This window comes from Nycticebus coucang, chromosome 12 (assembly GCF_027406575.1).
Source record: "Nycticebus coucang isolate mNycCou1 chromosome 12, mNycCou1.pri, whole genome shotgun sequence".
In the NCBI taxonomy this organism is placed as follows: Eukaryota; Metazoa; Chordata; class Mammalia; order Primates; family Lorisidae; genus Nycticebus; species Nycticebus coucang.
In genome coordinates, this window is record NC_069791.1 from 90,628,524 (window position 1) to 90,638,534 (window position 10,011).

Below are 10,011 nucleotides of genomic sequence, written 5' to 3' on the forward strand. Positions count from 1 at the left end.
TTTGATCACTATGGATTTATAGTACAGTCTCAGGTCTGGTAGCGTGATTCCTCCTGCCGTGTTTTTATTGCTGAGTAATGTTTTGGCTAGTTGAGGTTTTTTCTGATTCCATATAAAACGAAGTATTATTTTTTCAAGATCTTTAAAGTATGACAATGGAGCTTTAATAGGAATTGCATTAAAATTATATATTGCTTTGGGCAGTATGGACATTTTAACAATGTTGATTCTTCCCAGCCATGAGCATGGTATGTTTTTCCATCTGTTAACATCTTCGGCTATTTCTTTTCTTAGAGTTTCGTAGTTCTCTTTGTAGAGATCTTTCACGTCCTTTGTTAGGTATACTCCCAAATATTTTATCTTCTTTGGCACTACTGTGAAAGGAATAGAGTCCTTGACTGTTTGTTCGGCTTGCTTATTGTTGGTAGATATGAAGGCTACAGATTTATGGGTGTTGATTTTGTACCCTGAGATATTGCTATATTCCTTTATCACTTCTAAAAGTTTTGTAGTAGAATCCCTAGTGTTTTCCAGATATAGGATCATATCATCTGCAAAGAGTGAAAGTTTGATCTCTGCTGACCCCATGTGGATAACCTTGATCGCCTTTTCTTCCCTAATTGCAATGGCTAAAACTTCCATTACAATGTTAAAGAGCAATGGAGACAATGGGCAACCTTGCCTGGTTCCTGATCTAAGTGGAAATGATTTCAATTTAACTCCATTCAATACGATAGTGGCTGTGGGTTTGCTGTAGATGGCCTCTATTAGTTTAAGAAATGTCCCTTCTATACCAATTTTCTTAAGTGCTCTGATCATGAAGGGATGCTGGATATTATCAAAAGCTTTCTCTGCATCAATTGAAAGAATCATATGGTCCTTATTTTTTAGTTTGTTTATGTGTTGAATTACATTTATAGATTTACGTATATTGAAACAGCCTTGAGACTCTGGGATAAATCCGACTTGGTCATGGTGTATAATTTTTTTGATGTGTTGTTGGATTCTGTTGGTTAGGATCTTATTGAGTATTTTAGCATCTATATTTATTAGTGATATTGGTCTATAATTTTCTTTTCTTGTTGGGTCTTTCCCTGGTTTGGGGATCAAGGTGATGTTTGCTTCGTAGAATGTGCTGGGTAATATTCCTTCTTTTTCTATATTTTGGAAGAGGTTTAGTAGTAGAGGTGCTAGTTCTTCTTTAAATGTTTGGTAGAATTCTGACGTAAAGCCATCTGGTCCTGGGCTTTTCTTTTTAGGGAGATTTTGTATAGTTGATGCTATTTCAGAACTTGATATAAGCCCGTTCAACATTTCCACTTCGTTCTGGCTAAGTCTTGGTAGGTGGCGTGCTTCTAGATATTGGTCGATTTTTTTCAGATTTTCATATTTGTGAGAGTAGAGTTTCTTGTAGTATTCATTAAGGATTTTTTGAATTTCTGAGGGGTCTGTTGTTATTTCATCATTACCATTTCTGTTTGATGAAATTAGAGATTTTACTCTTTTTTTCCTGGTTAGGTTGGCCAAAGGTTTATCTATTTTATTGGTCTTTTCAAAAACCCAGCTTTTGGATTTATTGATCTGTTGTATAGTTCTTTTGTTTTCAATTTCATTTAATTCTGCTCTGATTTTGGTTATTTCTTTTCTTCCAGTGCATTTGGGGTTGAAGTGTTCTTCTTTCTCCAGTTGCTTGAGATATTCCATTAAGTTATTGACTTCTTCTCTTTCCGTTTTCTTGAGGAAGGCTTGCAGTGCTATAAATTTCCCTCTTAGGACTGCCTTTGCAGTATCCCAGAGGTTCTGGTAATTCGTGTCTTGATTGTTGTTTTGTTCCAAAAATATGGTGATTTCCTTCTTAATCTCGTCTATAACCCACGTATCCTTCAGCATAAGGTTGTTTAGCTTCCATGTTTTTGTATGGGTATGAAGGTTCCTGTTATTTAGTTCAACTTTTATTCCATGATGGACTGAGAAGTTGCAAGGAATAATTTCTATTTTTTTAAATTTGTTGATGTTAGATTTGTGACCTAGGATGTGGTTGATTTTGGAGTAGGTTCCATGGGCTGATGAGAAGAATGTGTATTCAGTTTTTTGGGGATGAAATGTTCTGTAGATGTCTGTTAAGTCCAGATGTTGAATGGTTGAGTTTAAATCTAAAATTTCTTTGCTTAGCTTCTTTTGTGGAGGATCTATCCAGGACTGCTAAAGGGGTGTTAAAATTTCCAACTACTATGGAAGTGGAGGAAATCGAGTTGCTCATGTGTGTTAGAGTTTCTCTTGTAAATTGAGGTGCGTTGCGGTTGGGTGCAAAAATATTAATAATTGAGATCTCATCATATTGAGTATTACCTTTAACAAATATGAAGTGTCCATCCTTATCCTTAATTATTTTGGTTGGTTTAAAGCCTATTGCATCTGCAAACAGGATTGCAACGCCTGCTTTTTTCTGCTGTCCATTTGCCTGGAATATAGATGACCATCCCTTCACTTTGAGTCTGTATCTGTCTTTTAATGTAAGATGCGATTCTTGGATGCAGCAGATATCTGGCTTGAGTTTTTGTATCCAGTCCGCCAACCTATGCCTCTTTAGAGGGCAATTTAAACCATTCACATTAATTGAGAGTATTGATAAGCCTTTCGAGAGACCGGTGGACATTTTTAATCCTTTTGCGACTGTGGAAGTTGGAATTTGATCAAAAATTTTTTGGGTGGGTTTACTTTTGTGGTGGAGAATTATACTGGTCTTTATGGAGGATAGGTCTAAGAATGTCCTGGAGAGCTGGTTTAGTTGTGGCAAATTTCTTGAACATGTGAATGTCGTCGAAGTATTTAATTTCTCCGTCATAAATGAAACTCAGTTTAGCTGGGTACAGGATCCTGGGTTGAAAGTTATTTTGTTTTAGGAGATTAAAAGTCGATGACTATCCTCTTCTAGCTTGAAAGGTTTCAGCAGAGAGATCTGCAGTTATTCTGATATTCTTCCCCTTGTAGGTAATGGTTTTCTTTTGTCTGGCAGCTTTCAGAATTTTCTCCTTCATATTAACTTTAGTGAAATTGATTATGATGTGTCTGGGGGATGTCTTATTTGGATTGAGTCGTGCTGGAGTTCTGAAACTGTCTGCTATCTGAATTTCGGAATGTCTTGGCATGTCTGGAAAGTTCTCCTTCATAATCTCATGGAGAAGAGACTCTGTGCCTTGTGAAGCCAGTTTGTCACTTTCGGGGATCCCTATAAGACGAATATTGGTTTTCTTCAAATTATCCGAGAGCTCTCTGAGACAGTGGTCTGTTTTTGCTCTCCATTTCTCTTCTTCTTTGAGGGTTTGGGAGCGTCAAAAGCTTTGTCTTCAATGTCAGAAATCCTTTCTTCTGCTTTCTCCATTCTGTTACTGAGGGATTCTACTGTGTTTCTCAGATCTTTGAGGGATGCAACTTCTTGTCTCAATGTGTCAAAATCTTTGGTCATTTGGTCTTTGAATCCATTGAATTCTTGAAATAACTTTTGGAATTCTAATTTGATCTTATTTGCTATCCAGATCCTGAATTCAATTGCTGACATCTCACCTATTTGTTTGTGCATGGGGTCTTGTGCTGTGTCTGCCCCATTGATCCTTGGGGGAGTTGATCTACTCTGATTATTCATATTGCCAGAGTTTTTCTGTTGATTTCACCTCATGATTGTTTTTCACCATTGCCTCTGGCTGTCCTCACAGTTGAGGAGTTGTCTCTCCAAGATTAGACCCCAGTGGGATCACTCTATTGTTGCTGGATCTTTGTAGGGAGTGACCCTGTGTAGTCCATCTGGGGCTGCTCTAGCTAGGGAGTTCTGGTTGTGGAAGCAGCTCCGGTTTGTGACACACCTGGATCCAGCAACAGGGTTGGGGGTGGTGCGCATGGTTCTGGGAGTGCCAGGCGCCCAGTGACTTTGGTACAGAAAGCCCAAGGCTCCAGCAGTCTCTGGCCAGCAGAAGAGCTCTGCACAGAGGCAGGGAGGGCTCCAAAGGGCATGCCGCTACCAGAGTCCCTTTCCAGATGAACGGGCTACTGTGTAACCTGGGAGGATACAGGAGGGAGGACAAAAGGTTGCGTAGCTCCCGCAGTTCCTGGTCAGGGAATGCGGAGGCCCAGTGGGTGCAGGTCACCAGTCGGGGGTCGCTGCACAGCTCTTATGGAGGTCTGGGCTGCGCCAAGCCTAGGAGTTTGAGGTTGCTATGAGCTGTGACGTCACGGCACTCTACCCAGGACAACAGCCCAAGGCTCCAGTGTGCCAAAACCATCTCACTCTGCCCCTAAGAATTAAGGCTGTAAGGCAGCTCAGTCCCCGCCCTTAGGCTGCTCAGTCAGTAGGTTACTTTGACCCACTCAATCCTTGCTCTGAGACCCTGAGGGTGGAGCTTGCTGGGGCAGTTCTTTCACAATGGCTTCCTGCGCCCAGCTCAGTGGCTCAGTCTGGGGCCCCAGACAATGCCCAAAGTTCTCCACACTCTTGCTCAAGCTCTCCCCAAGGCAGTTCAACTGAGTGCCAAGTCCAAGAATACCAAAACAGTTCACAGGTAAGGCCTTTCCGGTTTGCAGTCTCACAGCTGCTTGTACTTACGGTTGCCGGCGTGATTAGGTCAATCGAACACATGCAACCACTTGCCAGTTTTCCACTGTTTTTATCCTCCTCTTGGGGTCCAGAAGTCCCTTGCTGGCTCCCTGTATCCTCAAAAGGATGATTATAGGCAGATCTCACCGGCCAGAGATGCCTGGAATCTTGTCTCCCCAGACTCGCTGTTCCCAGTTGCAGGGAAGCGGTTACTCAGCCGCCATCTTTAATCTCTCCAGCATTTTTCAACTTTATGATAGTGTGAAAATGAATGGATTTAGTGTAATCCTTGGCTTACAGTGGTAGTCACATGATATTTTCAACCTACAATGGGTTTATCTAGACATAACCCCATCGTAAGTTAAGGAGCACCAATAAAAAATGAACAACAGTATCAGGCAAAATACTATAGTTTGGGCAAACAAATATCATTAGGAATAAAGAGATAATACAGAATGATGAAAAGAACAATTAATCAAGAAAATATTATAGTCCTAAATTTATATTAATATATACCTAATAACATAGCCCCAAAGTAGAGAAAAAAAAGAAAACACAAATCCACAATCATAGTGGGAAATTTTAACACACCCTCTGAATGTATTATCAGAGTAAAGATTAGCATAGATATAAAAGACTGAACACAATTAACAGCTTGACCTAATAGTCACATAGAACTCTGTGCCCAATAGAAAATGCACATTGTCTTTAAACACACAGAGAATATTTGTAGAAACTGACCACCGAATAGAACCAGCACAACTCTCAACAAATACCAGATAAAAGGGTTAACACAAACCATATTGTCTGAAGATACTGCAAGAAAATTAGAAACCATAACCCTTATACAACTGATTAGCTATACATATATTCTCTTGTGGTATACGTTTTATAACACTTTCATCAAATACATACATAATGTCTTTTTCTCTCTCTAATCCACATTTTCCCATGTCATTACAAAGTCTTTTAGATAACATTTTGCTAAGTTAGTGTGAGGAAAGTCTATTTTTGAAGTCTGTTTATTCCTCTCATCTCTTTTTGTCCAGGTCTTTATTCCAAGATAAATTATTTGCTCATTCTGATAAAACTCATCTGCAGCTTCCTCATGGTAATAATTAGCTCCAAGGGTCACTGTGTGTTCCTTTTTCTGGTTTCTATGTGAACAGCAATAGAAGCTATAGAAGCAGCCTGAAGGGCAGCATTATTTGGCTATTTGAAAAAGAAGAAGGAAGGTTTTAGCCCAGAGAGAGTGACTTAGCCAAACATGATTGTGGATACTTTGGAAAAGGTAAGGTTGTTCCGCAGTTTGTTTTCATATGAACCACTTTAATTTAGACATAAGTGCATTCATTAATGTATACTGAATGGAAAAATATACATAACCTAAGAGACGGCTTCTCAAAAATTGATTACTAGTAGAATCCTAAGACTTCATCCAAAGAGTTTGCTCTCAGAAGAAGATGACAATGACAACGAGGAAGAGAATGATGAGGATGAGGTTAGAGGGAAAGGATAAGGAAGACAGAGCAATTACAGAGGAGACAAAGGACTAGAGATGAAACACAAGGAGAAGAAAGATAGCTTCAGACTCCAGCAATACCTACAACTTGGACTCTCCTGTGGAATGCTAAACCATCTGAATTTTTTTTTTTAATTATAAAGATTCTGGCACCTCTGGCATTTCCCTGCAAAAGCATCTTCCTTGGGAGAAGAATGGTTGGGGAGGGGATAGAGAAGCAAAAGGAAATCCTCCTGAACTTGAAGATCCTCCAACCTGAGCCCTTCAAGGTGAAGTTGAGAGAGGGTTGAACCTACAGCTGGAAGACCTGGAGTCCATATGATCTGGGGAAAGTTATTACATCTATTTGACTCTCCATTTCTTTGCAGTCTTAGTGATTGTAATATCATCAACTAATTTACTGTAGTAAAGATGAAATAAGATAAAATTCCTTATGAGCTATAAAGTATGTTTTTACAAACTGGAAGTAGTGTGGTTATGGCTTAGGGAGGGGGAGAGAGAGTTTTAGCTCAGTAATTAGTCTCTCCTAACTCTTCAAAGCCCATTGTGTAACTCCTTGCAAGAAACCTTAATAAATGTAGGGGCAATTATGAAGTTAGGCTGTATATTTTGATTACATTGTTCTTGTGGAAATAAGCATTTGAATCTGTTCCAACAGTATACTGCTGGACTCTTGGAAGGCCAAAAAAGAATATTTGCCATATACACAGTGGAGAGACTCTAAGGGATTAGACCTGAGTGGCAATGTCCCTTCTTTTCTTCTCCCTGAGCAAAGGAATGCAGGACTCTGCTTTACAGATAATCAGAGTCATAGAAGAATTCTTCATCCAAAAGCTGCTTCCTCTTCCCTGGGATTGGTCTCAAGTCAAGGACTTCATGACTTTCCTATTGGAACCTCACCCTGCCTGCACCTGCCTATACTCCTGCAATACTAGTATAACTCAACTTAGAGGAACATCCTGCTAGTGACTTCTGCATCTACCCATTACTTAGGTTTCAAGAGGTAGGTTTTATTTTGTCCCTTGTTTTCCAAAAACTCTAGAAACTCAACCTATCTGGGACGCCAAGCATTTAACTATATCACCTTATGAAGCCTTTCTATCCAGACACCACTTATTTTTGCCAACAACCCAGAGGAAAAAAGAGTTAATAAGTCCTCAGGGGCAGCACCTGGAGAGATTCTCCCACCAATGGGTCCCCTCCTAGCAGAAGAGTGATGACATTGTCAACTTCTCATTGTTGTGCTTATGATTTTGCAGCCTTTCCCAACACAACAGAGTCTACCTAAAACTAGGTGATCTAAACAGGTGTTCCATTTACCATGGGGTCCAGTCCTGGCCACGATGAAGAATTTGCCCTAGGACTAAAGCAAAGTGCTGTGTGTTCCTTTGCTCAGGGACAGGAAAAGAAGGGGGAAAAGATTAGTGATGATGGATACTTCTAGTCCACCCCCAAGAACAACACTAACAAAGAACAAACCAAACTTCTCTCTCATTGTTCTACAAAATCACTCACTGCTAATTGGGAAAGAAATTTCAACAGCTTGTACAGCCCAAAAACACATACTTTGGGTAATGAGACTGCCCTCTGGGTCCTAAGAGATCGTATTTCAAAAGCAGAATGTGTTTGATCTCTAAAGCTATTCATGTCTAATTACAGAAGAAATTCATTTATAGGGTGGGGAAGCACATTTTTTTGTGTGTAAGAAGGAAAAAGAAAGATCTGAGCAGAACATTGCTTTTAACAAGATTACTTCATCTAATGAGGCTCTTATAAATTTTAATGAAAATAAGAGCAATAATAGAAAGTGAAGGAAATTAAAGGTGATTACAAAAGTCCTGTGGTTACATGGAAAACTTACAGGAACCAGGAAAGGGCAAAACAAGGCGTCATTAACACACTGCTGTTAACATGCTGAACTAGGATTTATGAGAAAAATATCTGTTGAGGTAAAGACATGTATTAAGGTCATGTGTTACCTTACATGTAAGGTCATTACACATGCATTTTTTCTTTTCAGCACAGTAATAACCTTTTTGATGTGGATTTTTCCTATTCAAAAGAAACTTCAACAATCTCACTTCTCATTTAAATACATATGTTACTGTTAAAATAAGGAGAAACTTTCTTTTCCACATTGAAGGTCATTGGTGTTGTTTTCCCTAGAAACATTTTTAAAGAATACAAACATGAAGCAATCAAGAGTGCCATTGTCTGCCCTTTGTTTTTTCTTCTCCAAATGGAAACATTTATGAAAATATTTAGGGGTGTAAATTGACTATTGAAATTGTAATTTCCCTAAAGTATTGATTGGGCTTAATTTATTCACATAAGTTTCAAGCCATTCAAAGCCCTATTTTTCTACCAGAAAAATAAAGACAGAGTTGTTATTGCACCATCTGGTTTTCATGAGGAATCTCTTGGCATCTCTTAACTGCACATTTTATAAATGCTAAATATCCCAGATGGCATACATTGTAACAGTGGAGGGTTTTATAAAGGCTTCCAAAAACAAATTCTTTAAAATTTGAATACTGGATAGTCTAAGCAGGGGCTATGCATTTAAATTTTATACTTGAGTCAACTAGCTTTATTAGTTGGACAAATCTCCCCCCTTTTTATGCCTTGCCCCTTTCCTACTTAATTATTGGCTGTTCTATGTTGAAGATTTCAAGCAACATAATTCTTCCACCAATAGATCCCCTTTGTAACTCAATGACCTGAAACCTCACTCAAAACTCAGATTCTATAAACACTGCAGGAACTGTCTTCACATGGTCTTCCCTCTGTAGATGTCTATATGCAAATTTCTTCCATATGGTTGTATAGATGCCCTTCTTCTAAGGACATCAGTCATTTAATGACCTAATTTAATATAGTAACCTCTGTAAAGACACTATCTCCAAATACGATCACATTCTGAGGTACTGGGAATTAGGATTTCAACATGAATTTAGGGGAAGTGAAGGAGGACATATTTAACCCATAATAGCTCTCCATTCTCTCTTATCATCAACTGGGGGAAAATTCACCTCAAAGAAACTTCATTTCATTTTCTTATTCCTATCTTGATCATTTATACATCAGTGCTCAGCACAAGACCTATACATCATGTCCTTGATGAAATGTTCTTCCTTTCTTCCTAGAAGGACTCAACAACTTACATTACTCCCAAGAACCATCTACTCTTTCCCAGTACGAGGCTACAAAACCTGCAGGGGTGCAGGTAGACAAAAAGAAGAAAGGGTGAATTACAGAGATAGGTGAAGGGAGATTTAATAGGAATCAGACTGAGTAGTTACTTGAACTTGAGAAGAAAGTATTTTGTGGAAAATATGCTTTAAAAATCATACAAAGGGCTCAGTGCCTATAGCTCAGCAGCTAGGGCGCAAGCCACATACACTGGGGCTGGTGGGTAGGAACCCAGCCTGGACCTGCCAAACAACAATAACAACTACAAAAAAAATAGCTGGGCATGTGGTAGGCACCTGTAGTCCCATCTACTTGGGAGGCTGAGGCAAGAAAATTGCTTAAGCCAGAGAGTTTGAGGTTGCTGTGAGCTGTGATGCCACAGACTCTATTGAGGGCAACATAGTGAGACTCTGTCTCAAAAAAAGAAAAAACTAAAAATAAAAACAAAAAAATAAAAATTATACAAAGGTAAGAATCAAAATTTTTAAGCATGGGTACGGTGGAGTAAAATACACAGAGATGAGGGAAGCCCCGAATTCAATTCCCAAGACTGTCACTGAGCAACTATAAGATCTAGAATTATTGCACCTATCTGGAATCCAGGTTCCTCACCAGTAATATAGGTAGCAACCAAATTCTGCATAAGTTAGGTTTGATCAGAGAAGCAGAACCATTCTGAGTGACATAAAACAAGGTATTTATTACAGGG